Source organism: Salvelinus sp. IW2-2015, unplaced genomic scaffold (assembly GCF_002910315.2).
Source record: "Salvelinus sp. IW2-2015 unplaced genomic scaffold, ASM291031v2 Un_scaffold1370, whole genome shotgun sequence".
NCBI lineage: Eukaryota > Metazoa > Chordata > Actinopteri > Salmoniformes > Salmonidae > Salvelinus > Salvelinus sp. IW2-2015.
The window spans coordinates 38823-51918 of NW_019942862.1; the positions used below are offsets into that span (position 1 = coordinate 38823).

General features: G+C 42.3%; 1 pseudogene; it reads left to right on the forward strand.

Moving 5' to 3' along the window:
• The window catches only part of LOC112070572 (calpain-1 catalytic subunit-like), a 52494-nt pseudogene that overhangs the window by 513 nt on the left and 38885 nt on the right, over positions 1-13096 (forward strand).

Genomic DNA, 13096 nt, shown 5'->3' on the forward strand with positions numbered 1-13096 from the left:
AACAAATAACCCTCCCCTAGCCTTTGTACTGCCCTATCAGATATTCCACAAAAATACTAGCCTACTATGGTCAACTTGTCTCTTGTTGTAAAAGCTCCAACTAAATCCAAATGCAGAAACGGTCAATTGTGTGAAATTCATGGGCGGCCAGATGAGAGGCTATTCAACACTGTCCAGGTGTTCACTTTGTCAACTCGATGAGAGTTGATACTGATAAAGTATCACAGTGTCTAACTAAAGTACACTCTTAGAAAAAAAGGTGCTATCTAAAACCTAAGAGTTCTTCTGCTGTCCCCAAAGGGAGAACCCTTTGAAGAACCATTTTTGCTGCCAGGTAGAACCCTTTTGATTTCCATGTAGAACCCTTTACACAGAGACCCCAAAAGAGTTCTACCTGAAACCCAAAAGGGTTCTACCTCGAACCAAAACGGATTCTCCTATGGGACAGCCGAAGAAACCTTTTGGAACCTTTTTTTCTAACTGTACCCACCGTCCTTGTGTGAGTGGTGGCTGTTTCCATTTTACAGCACAGGTAGGATACACAGGTAGGATACACAGGTAGGCTCCACAGGTATTGTTTGTCTCCCATGTAATCTCATCCACTCTGCGTCTCTCTGTCGAACTGCTATATATGATTTCATCCCCAAATACAGACATCTATATGGTCGTTTCATTGTTTTTGTATCTCAGTTTGAGGCTACTTGAGTAGCAATACAGAACACTGTAGTGAGAGGCTACAGTAAGAAACCCCATGTCTTTCCCTGGAACACAGTAGGGTTGATGTGGTTTTGATGAGTCTGGATTTGCAGATTACTAATCCGTCATTTCACATCAGTGAATCTATTTGCAATGAGGCACWAAAACAGAGAAATATTCCACGTGTGAGGAACATTAAATATTCAAATGAGTAGAAACTGTTCTTGAGAAGACTATATGCACACCTCCGCCTGTCAAGCCACCACAGCCACAGAAAGGTGATACGTTTCCACCTAAAACAGGTAGAAAACTGACATACTGGAACCTGTACAGGTTAAATTAAGTTGGGATTAGGTAGGTACTGTAACAGTCCCCCAAAATATGCTGTTTCCCACTACAAGAGATGTGTTCACTGTATTCTCTCTCCTATCCTACGGTGGTACAACTCTTCCATTGTCTTTGCTTTCAGTTTCGCCTCAACTCCAACTGACCAGAAGAAAGTTTGAGTCAGTCAACAACAGAACAGGCCATAGGTGATGGGTGTGGTTCAGTGTAGTAGGTGAATGCTGTGACTGGGTTCTCCTGCCCCTCTCTGAACCAATGAGAAGCAGACAAAGCTCAGGGTTTGTTTTGACTGACAGTTGCAGTGTAGAACAGGAAGAGAGCTCAGTGTAAATAACAGTCAGCCGGTGTGAGTGAGTGAAAGTTGAGAGACTGAAAAAGAAAGAATGGAAGAGCGAAAGAGGCTAAACAGATTAAACATCTGAAAGGTTTAATATAGATTTGAAAGTTGTTCTCTCTCTCTCTCTCTCTCTCTCTCTCTCTCTCTCTCTGTGTTTTGCATGTTCTTAGGTGTGGCAGGGTAGCAGGTAGCCTAGTGGTTAAGAGTGTTGGGCCATTACCCGAAAGTTTGCTGCTTCGAATCGCCAAGCCGACTAGGTGAAACATATGATAATGTGCCCTTGAGCAAGGTACTTAACCCTAATTACTCCTGTAAGTCGCTCTGGATAATAGCTTCTGCTAAATGACTCAAATGCATGTGGCCTCCCATTCTCCTCGAGGTTAAATGGCACCACACCCTCTCAATACCCCACTGTTTACACTATAAGACACTCATAAATTACATCCAAACCATCTCCCCGAGACAAGCACTTATGACTCAACGTTGTTCACAGTGTGTTATTCAATAGAGAACTGAACTACAGTCAGTTTGAATCACGGGACTATTATTGTGAGTAATCCTCTGCGGTCTAAAATGAATAGGAGAGAAGGGAGGCAACGTGCTATTTGCCAACTCTCTGTAGTACTTGTGTATCTTTTATTTTTTATTTTGTCTGTGCTGCACAGGCCTGTCATTTTGTCTGTGCTGCACAGGCCTGTCATTTTGAAAGAAGCATTATTGCCTGCAGGACAGTGGCAGGGTGTTTCTAAACCAAATACAGTAGGAGCTGTGAACTGAGCTGTAGGTGGAACAGAACTAAACATAAATAACCACCACAAGGTATAGGAAAGGTATGTCATTAGTGTTTATAAAAACAGGAGTGCAACATCTCGCTACTCTACAAATGATGGCTATTATCAGTTTACTAGGACGAAAGGACGACACTCGTTGCAATATTGGATACATCTGTTTCACGTTGCTGCAGCTGGCTCGCAATGAGTTTGAGAACATGAGCGGATGTAGCCTAGTTTTGAAACAACATGTCATAGACCAGCAGTGTTGAAACATTGTAACGGTGTCAGGATTTCATGGGTGTTCGCCTACTTTTAGACATYTTTTAGACTGGCCAATTCTATTCAGTTTATTCTGCATATTTCAAATAAACTATTAACAACAACAAAACGAGCCTATCTAGCTTCTTTACTTTCCTCAGATATTCCACAAACTGACTATGGTCGGACTTGCCTCTTGTTGTAAAAGCCACAACTAAATCCACATGCGAAAATGGTCAATTGTATGAAAAGCATGGGCAGCCAGATGAGAGGCAATATTCTTTAACACTGCTTGTTCAGTTTAACTGCGATTCAACCAAGAATTGTCCTTTGACACTGTGCTGGAAGACATAGCCTACAAGTATGTCTCCCAGCCCAATGTCAAAAGACAATTATTGGTTGAAACACAGCTAAGCTGGACAAGCAGTGTTAAAGAATATAGCCTCTCATCTTTGTCAACTTGATGAGAGCATGCCTTTGACAGCTGGCCAGGCCGTCTGTTGTTTTTCTGAAAACCTTCCTGACAGTRGAGTTTTACCTTTTTATATCTGTTTATAATCTAGACCTACACACCCACACACAACATTGTTATCACTGGCCCACACACACTTCTGGAACGTGTCGTGTCAGTGTGACCATTCTGTTTACCCAGGAGAAAAGACACTAGAGGTGTTTAGTTACAGTGAGCGAGTAGGGAACCCAGTGGATGGTGAAATGTGAGCTCCCTGCTATTTGGAAAGGCATGCAGAATTACTCTTGCATTGGTTCTAATGCTTTAACACAAACAATGGTGTTATTAAAAAAAGAGAGAGATTACACTGAGCTCTTTCCGTTTACACTACAACTCTGTCATAACAACCTCTGAGCTCTGTCTGCTTCTGAGAGAGAGAGAGAGAGAGCGAGAGCGAGAGGAGAGAGAGAGAGAGAGAGAGAGAGAGAGAGAGGGAGAGAGAGAGAGAAGAGAGAAGAGAGGAGAGAGAGAGAGAGAGAGAGAGAGAGAGAGAGGAAGAAGGTTAGACTCACATACAACAATCATCAAGTAGTGATATAACCTCAGCTGAACACTGACAATTTCACTTTCATTTCCCCACACGCACATCAACACAAATAACTGCTGTGCACTTTGCCACACTGCCACCATCATCCTGTTGTCAATCACCAGTGCTCCAGACTACGTATTAAAAAAAAAAATGGGAAAGACCTTTTCCACACGTTTCCATACACATACATCAACACAGGCAGTGGTGAGCGCTAGTTAGCTACGCTATACAGCTTTTATGCATTTAGGCTGTGGAGCAGAGCGGTGTGGTGTGGTGTTCTCTCCAGGAATGTCATATACAGTTCTGAGGGAAGAGGCCGTTTTGGAGGAGATGCATTCTGGAAGGGTACTACGGAGAGATGGAGCGTGAAGAGCATTAGGAAAGAACGGCCCGCCCAGCTAGGAACCCACACACACATACACATTCGGCTGAAAACAACACCAGCATTAAACAGACACACTCGGACACACACACACAAGGGTGGCACTGGAACAAACGCACACACACACAGCACATGCACAATCAATCACCGTTGGCTTTTAAGATAAATATGAGTCCTAGTCCCAACTGTATGAGGGTAGTGTTATATTATGTTGTGTTGTCATATTCATAATGGGCCCTTTAAGGATCGGAAAACTCAAGTAGGCTTAGTTAAAGGATAGTCTAGGTTCATTCAGGGTTTCTTCGAATAGTCATACAACTAGGGCCAAAGTTCTCCTGGTAGGTGATGTGACTGCTCAAGATAGTTCAATAGGGTCGTAAAATATGGCTCTGAGGGTCAGTAAGAAAATGTCTAGTTAGTAAGAAATATGGTCTACGGGTCAGTAAGGAAATGGTCTATGGGTCAGTAAGAATATGGTGCTATAGGTCCAGTAAGAAGGTATTGGTCTAGGTTCAGTATTAGAATATGAGTTCTAGGTGTAATAAGAATATGGTCCTAAGGTTAATATGTTAAGATAGATAGGTTCTAGGGTCGTAGAATATTTAGGTCATAATGAGTAGAATGAATTGGTCGGTTTCAGTATCAGCAGGAATATTGGTCTGGGTTCAAGTACAGAGAGACAGGTAGGGCCAGGAGTTTTCCTACATCTAGCTGGTAACTAGAGCCCAGGGAGCGGGAAAGGTCTAACAACTATTGTGTCTGCGTGTTTCACTCCTCCCTTCGTAACTGTATGATCAATTAAGGTACTGATTATTTAGGAACTCCCCTCAATTGTTGCTTAGTTAATAATTGGACAACAAATAAAGTCAAAAACAAAAACAGCGGCATTCGATCCCTCCTGGAATGGAATTGAACCCCTTATGGATTGACACCCTGGGATTTTAACACCCTGTAGGATTACCTCCTGTATATGGATTGAACACCCTGTAGGATTGTACACCTGATGGATTTACACACCTGTATGGATTGACACCCACATGTATGGCAGTTTACACCCTGTATGGTATGACACCCTGTATGGATTGACACCCCCTGTATGGTTATGACACCATGTATGGTATGACACCCATGTATGGTATGACACCCCTGTATGGATGACCCCTGTATGGTATGAACCCCTGTATGGTATTGACACCTGCTATGGTATGACACATGCATGGATTGACAACCCCTGTATGGTATGACACCCCTGTATGGATGACACCCTGTTGGCTTGACACCCTGTATGGATTGACACCCCTGATATGGTTGACACACCCATGAATGGATACATGTACTAATGACACCCTGTATGGTAATGACACCCCATGTATAGGTATGACACCCCTGTATGGTATGACACCATGTATGGTATGACACCCATGTATTGTTGATGTTGAACACGCCCTGTATGGTTGACACCCATGTAGGTATGGTATGACACCCCTGTATGGTATGACAAATGATGACACCTGGTATGGTATGACACTCCCTGTATGGTATGACACCCTGTATGAGACACCCTCTGTACACCCCTGTATGGTATGAACCACCATGTATGGGTATGACACACCCTGTATGGATATGACACCCTGTAATGGTAATGAACCCTGTAATGGTATGACTACCCTGTATGGATTGACACCCCTGTATGGATTGACACCCTGTAATGGAATTGACACCCGTGTATGGATTGACACCCCTGTTGGTAATGACACCCCTGTATGGATTGACACCCCTGTATGGCCCCGTATGGATGACACCTGTATGGTTAACCCCTGTACTGGTATGATCGTCACACCCTGTATGGATTGAACTCCTGTATGGTATGAACCCCTGTATGGATTGACACCCTCGTAGTAATGGATTGACACCCTGTATGGATTGACACCCCTGTATGGATTGACACCATGCGACTGAATAGGGTCAAGTCAAGGGAAAGGAGAAGGATCAGCCTAAACACCATCCTCTGTATCTCTCACCGGGGGTCTCTTCCAGCGTACTCCCTGGGTCTTGGAGGAGCGGGTCCCAGTCGTTGAACCCCAGAGAGGAGGCGGCGTAGGGGAACAGGCTGTGTCCTCAAACAGGCTGCTGTCTGGAGACACTGGGCCTTCAGCGACTCAAAGTCCTGCCCTGGAACTTGACGGCTTGTGGTTCTGACCCAGACCCTCGTCCCGGCCCACTGGCTCGCAGCTTGGCGGCAATCCCTGACGCGTAACACCTGTTCCATTCTACCTACAGCAGCACGGCTGTGGCAGGGTCTGAGGTCAAAGCTGATCCAGGCGAGCCTGTCAGGGAGGAGTTTAATGGCCTGATGTCAATGCAGGAATCAGACAGGGAACAGCAATGAGAGGTCTGAATAAAGATGGCGGGATAAGGAGACTGTGACAGGAGTTGTAAGTGGCAGAAGTGGGGTGGGATGACTGAGATACTGGAGGGATGACTGGAGGGTACAGATGGAGTGACTGTGGGATGATGGAGGATGGACTGGGAGGATGACGTGAGGGTGAGCTGAGGAGACTGGAGGATGACTGGAGGGTGACTGGAGGATGACTGGAGGGTGACTGGAGGATGACTGGAGGGGTGACTGGAGGAGGGACTGGAGGGTGACTGAGGATGATTGGAGGAGTGACTGGAGGGTCGACTGGAAGATGGGCTCAGGAGTAAGATGTCTTCTTCACAGCACAGCAGATTCTCAGAGCCACGGCACAATATGAAGCAATTCACTGATTGGCTGGCTGTAATTGTTTTGCAGACAGAGCTCAGAAGCCAATAGATGAGACTCCTACTTGTTTGTCCACCAACACCTGGAAAACGAGAGGGAGAAAAATATAAATTAAATTCAAAAACATGAACTATCTGTTTTATGTTTAAACGGGCTGTACTAATGTATAGCTTCATCAATCAGGCGTCTCAGCTCTGTGCAGCAACAACAACAACAAAAGAGATACACAGGTAAGACAGAGAGTTAGCCAAATAGCAGTTGCCTCTACCTTGATTGTTGTTCAGACACCGTGCAATGCTACCTTAGCATAGGATTACACACAATAAAGTCCCATCAATCAACACTGTAGTTCAGTTTCTCTATGAATAACCTTGTAACACACTGTGAACAGCTTGAGTCATAAGTGATTGTCTCGAGGAGATGGTGTAAACTTGGGGTATTGGATGCTATTGTTTGTGTGTGTGTGTGTGGTTGTGTGTGTGTGTGTGTGTGTGTGTGTGTGTGGTGTGGTGTGTGTGGTGTGTGTGTGTGTGTGTGTGTGTGTGTGTGTGTGTGTGTGGTGTGTGTGTGTGTGTGGTCGTGTGTGTGTGTGTGTGGGTGTACAGAGTGTAAACAGTGGGTTTACTGAGAGGGTTGTGGTGCGTTTAACCTAGAGGAGAACATGCAAAAACTCTCTCGAGGCTCTCTGTGACTACTGCACAGTCAGAGGAACTGGCTGCCTGTTCAGTTTGCTGTCATTAGTTAGCACAGCCCTCTTTTATTCTTTCTAACCTGTTTCCTCAACATTCACTCTATTTCTTCTCTCTCCCTTTCTCACTCTTGTTCTCCCACAAAGCAAAACAAAATAGAGAGAGAGAGAGAGGAGAGGAGAAGAGAGAGAGAGAGAGGAGAGAGAAGAGAGAGGAGAGAGAGAGACAGAGGGAGACAGAGCGGAGAGAGAGAGAGAGAAAACAACTACTTCTAATCTATTTTAAAAGTTTGTCTCACTTTTCCAAATGTTTTTTGTTTAACATCTCTCTCTCTCTTCTCTTTTTCGGTCTCTCAACTTTCACTCACTCACACTGGCTGACTGACTGTTATCTACAATGAGTTCTCTTCCTGTTCTACCCCAACTGTCAGTTCAAGAACAAACCCTGAGCTTTGTTGCTTCTCATTGGTTCAGAGAGTGGCAGTGAGAACCAGTCGCAGCTTTCACCTACTACACTGACCAACACCCATCAACCTATGGCCTGTTCTGCTGTTGACACAAACATCTATGGTCAGAGTTGTGCATATAGTCAGTAGGAGTCTTCTCAACAAGAAGGGTTTCAACTTATTTGAATATTCAAGTTCCTTCACATGTAGAATATTTTCTCTGTTTGCGCCTCACTGCAAATAGTTTCACTGACGTGAAATGACAGATTAGTAGTCTGCAAGTCCAGACTCATCATAACTACATCAAAACCCTACTGCTGTTCCAGTGAAATACATGAGTGGTTTTCTTACTGTAGTGTAGGCATGTCACTACCACTTCGTCCGTATGCTACTGAAGTAGCCTAAAAACTGAGATAAAAAACATCGAGAAACAACAACGTGGCGCTACAGACGTCTGTATTACATAGGAGATAACACAGAGAAGAGAGAGAGAAGACGAGAGAGAGAGAGAGAGAGAGAGAGACGAGAGAGAGTAGAGTGAGAAAGCCCTTTATGGTTGTGAGGTCTAGGGTCCGCTTTACACAACCAAGAATTACACAAAATGGGAAACACCATATTGAGTGACTCTGTCATGGTTCCGACAGTTACCAGAGGCGGCAGAGACCGTCTTAAGAACCATTAACGAACACTCAGGTGTGTCCTATTTACTCGTTATGATTTCCTGTTAAATAGGTGTGTGTTGTCCTTTGCTGAAGCTAGAACTGTTAACTGTGTGCAGTCGTTTCCTGAGTGAGTTTTGTAGTGTTTGTTGTTTTTTTCAAGTGTATGTGATCTTGCGGCTACTGGTTCTCAGTGAAGTATTATGTTTATCCTTAATCACTGATTCCTCATCTGGTCTCTTCTCTGCACCTGCCTCCAAACTTACCACGTCGTCCGTGTCCATGTAAAACACAAATAATGCACGCAGAGCAGAATTAGGCCGATGCCGAAAATCGTTAAATTATACAACCACCTAAAGGAAGCGATTCCCAAACTTCCATAACAAAGCCATCACCTACAGAGAGATGAACCTGGAGAAGAGTCCCTAAGCAAGCTGTCCTGTGACTCTGTTCACAAACACAAACAGACCCGACAGAGCCCAGGACAGCAACACAATTAGACCAACACATCATGAGAGAAAAAAGAGAATTACTTGACACAAAAAAAAATGCTAAAAATGTTGCAAACTGCAATGCTATTTGCCCTAAACAGAGAGTACACAGTGCAGAATGTCTGACCACTGTGACTGACACAAACGTAAGGAAACTTTGACTATGTAGACTCATGAACATAGCCTTGCTATTGAGAAAGGCGCTGTAGGCAGTCCTGGCTCTCAGAGAAAGACAGGCTACGTGCAACTGCCAACAAAATGAGCTGGAAACTGAGCTGCACCTCCTAACCTCCTGCCAAATGTATGACCATATTAGAGACACATATTCCTCAGATTACACAGATCCACAAAGAATTCGAAAACAACTCCATTTTGATAAACTCCCATATCTATTGGGTGAAATACCACAGTATGCATCACAGCAGCAAATGTGTGACCTGTTGCCACAAGAAAAGGGCAACCAGTGAAGAACAAACACCATTGTAAATACTAGAGATCGACCGATTATGATTTTTCAACGCCGATACCGAGTTTAGGGGACCAAAAAAGCCGATACTGATTATTCGGCGCGATTTAATATATATATTTGTAATAATGACAATTACAACAATACTGAATGAACACTTATTTTAACTTAATATAATACATCAATAAAATCAATTTAGTCTCAAATAATAATGAAACATGTTCAATTTGGTTTAAATAATGCAAAAACAAAGTGTGGAGAAGAAAGTAAAATGCAATATGGTGCCATGTAAAAAAGCTAACGTTTAAGTCCTTGCTCAGAACATGAGAACATATGAAAGCTGGTGGTTCTTTTTAACATGAGTCTTCAATATTCCAGGTAAGAAGTTTTAGGTTGTAGTTATTATAGGACTAATATCTCTCTATCCATTTGTATTTCATATACCTTTGACTATTGGATGTTCTAATAGGTACTTTAGTATTGCCAGCCTAATCTCGTGAGTTGATAGGCTTGAAGTCATAAACAGCGCAATGCTTGAAGCACAAGTGAAGGCTGCTGGCAAATGCAGGTGTCACGACTTCCGCCGAAGTCGGTCCCTCTCCTTCTAGCCATCGCCGATCCCTTTTCATTTTCCATTGTTTTGTCTTTGTTTTACACACCTGGTTTCAATTCCCAATTACATGTTCATTATTTAACCCTCTGTTTTCCCCATGGTTTTTGTGCGTGATTATTTTATGTATGTTCGGTCCGTTATTGTGGGCTCGGTATTACGACATGTCATTGGAATATTTGAGTAAAGTTACTGTGTTACTCATCTCTGCTGTCCTGCGCCTGACTCCTCTGAACCAGCTACATCCAGACATTACAGCAGGAAAGTGCTGTTTGAATGAATGCTTATGAGCCTGCTGCTGCCTACCACCGCTCAGTCAGACTGCTCTACCAAATCATAGAGTTAATTATAATATAATAAACACAGAAATACAAGCCTTAGGTCATTAATATGGTCAGATCCGAAACTATCATCCTGAAAACAAAACGTTTATTCTTTCAGTGAAATACGTAACCGTTCCGTATTTTATCTAACGGGTGGCATCACTAAGTCTAAATATTGCTGTTACATTGCACAACCTTCAATGTTTTGTCATAATTATGTACAATTCTGGCAAATTAATTATGGTCTTTGTTAGGAAGAAATGGTCTTCACACAGTTCGCAACGAGCCAGGCGCCCAAACTGCTGCATATACCCTGACTCTGCTTGCACAGAACGCAAGAGAAAGTGACAACAATTTCCCTAGATAAAATAAATTCATGTTAGCAGGCAATATTAACTAATATGCAAGTTTAAAAAATATACTTGTGTATTGATTTTAAGAAAGGCATTGATGTTTATGGTTAGGTACACACTTGGTGCAACGACGGTGCTTTTTTCGCGAATGCGCTTGTTAAATCACCCGTTTGGCGAAGTATGCTGTGATTCAATGATAAATTAACAGGCACAGCAATCGATTTCTAAGCAATGCAGGACAAGCTAGATAAACTAGTAATATCATCAACCATGTGTAGTTAACTAGTGATTATGTTAAGATTGATTTGTTTTTTATAAGATAAGTTTAATGCTAGCTAGCACTTACCTTTGGCTCCTTTCTGCACTCGCATAACAGGTAGTCAGCCTGCACGCAGTATCCATGGCAGTGCAATGTAATCGGCCAAAATCGGTGTCCAAAAATGCCGATTACCAATGTTTATGAACTTGAAATCGGCCTAATTAATCGGCCATTCCGATTAATCGGTCGATCTCTAGTAAATACACCTATATTTATGTTTATTTATTTTTCTTTTTGTACTTTAACTATTTGCACATCATTACAACACTGTATATAGACATAATATGACATTTGAAATGACTATTCTTTTGGAACTGTCACGCTCTGACCACACTAAAACAAGACAAACACAAAAGAACTATGGTCCGAAAGTGACAGTTTCCAAAAGGAATAGTATTTCAATGTCATATTATGTTATATACAGTGTGTCATGATGTTGCAAAAGTTAAAGTACAAAAGAAAATAATAACATAAAATATGGTTGTTTACTAGAGATCAGACGCGATTAATCTGAATGGCCCGCATTAATGTGGGCTCCGATATATCAATTGTTCATACAATCTGGTAACTCGGCTTTTTGAGACACCGTATTTGGCACGCTTAATTGCACTCCATGAGGATATACTGGCGCGTGCAGAGCTGCACTACTGTTTATGCTGAGCTTGCCAGCAAAGGAGGCCAAGTAGGTGCTAGCTAGCATAAACTTAATTATAAAAACAATCAATCTTACACATAAATCACTAGTTAACTACACATGGTTGATGATATTTACTAGTTGATCTCAGCTTGTCCTGTTATTGCATTATAACTCGATGCTGAGCTGTTAACTTTATCATTGATCACAGCCATACTTAGCCAAACGGTGTGATTTGAACAAGCGCATCGCCGAAAAAAGCACCGTCGTTTGCTACCATGGTGTACCTAACCATAACACTCAAGGCCTTTCATATAATAATCAAATACACCAAGTATATGTTTTAAACTTGCATTTTAGGTTAATATTCTCGCTAACCATGAATCTTATTTTATCTAGGGAAATTGTGCTCCACTTCTCTTGCGTTCTGTGCTAAGCAGGAGGTCAGGGTATATGCAGAGTTTGGGCCGCCTGGCTTCGTTGCGAACTTGTTGCAAGAACCATTTCTTCCTAACAAGACCATAATTTAATTTGCAGAATTGTACATAATTATGACATAAATTGAAGGTTGTGCAATGTATACAGCAATATTTAGACTTAGTGATGCACCCGTTAGATAAAATACGGGAACGGTTACGTATTCACTTGGAAAGAATAAACGTTGGTTTTTTCGAGATGATAGTTTGCGGATTGACCATATAATCGACCTAAGGCTTGTATTTCTGTGTGTTATATATTATAATAACTCTATGATTTGGTAGAGCAGTCTGACTGAGCGGTGGGTAGGCAGCATGCAGGCTATAAGCATTCATTCAAACAGCACTTTCCTGCTGTAATGGTCTGGGATGTAGCTGGTCAGAGGAGTCAGGCGCAGGACAGAGAGATGGACGTAATCACAAGTAACTTTAGCTCAATATTTCGCAATGACATGTGTAACTACCGAGCCCACAATAAGCGGACCGTACATACATAAAATAATCACCACACAAAAACCATGGAAACAGAGGGTTTAAAATAATGACATGTAATTGGGGAATTGAACAGGGTGTGTAAAACAAGACAAAACAAATGGAACATGGAAAAGTGGATGCGGCGATGGCCTAGAAGGAGAAGGGCCGCTCGCGGAAGTCGTGAACACCTGGCATTTGCCACGCTCTTCACTGTGCTTCAGCATTGCGCTGTTATGACTTAAGCCTATCAACTCACAGATTAGGCGGCAATACTAAAGTACCTATTAGAACATCTCAATAAGTCAAAGGTATAATGAAATACAAATGGTATAGAGAGATTGTCTATAATAACTACAACCTAAAACTTCTTACCTGGGAATATTGAAGACTCATGTTAAAAAGGAACACCAGCTTTCAATCATGTTCTCATGTTCGAGCAAGGAACTTAACGTTAGCTTTTTTACATGGCACATATTGCACTTTTACCTTTCTCTCCAACACTTTGTTTTTTGCATTATTTAAACCAAATTGAACATGTTCCTTATTTAATTTGAGATAAATT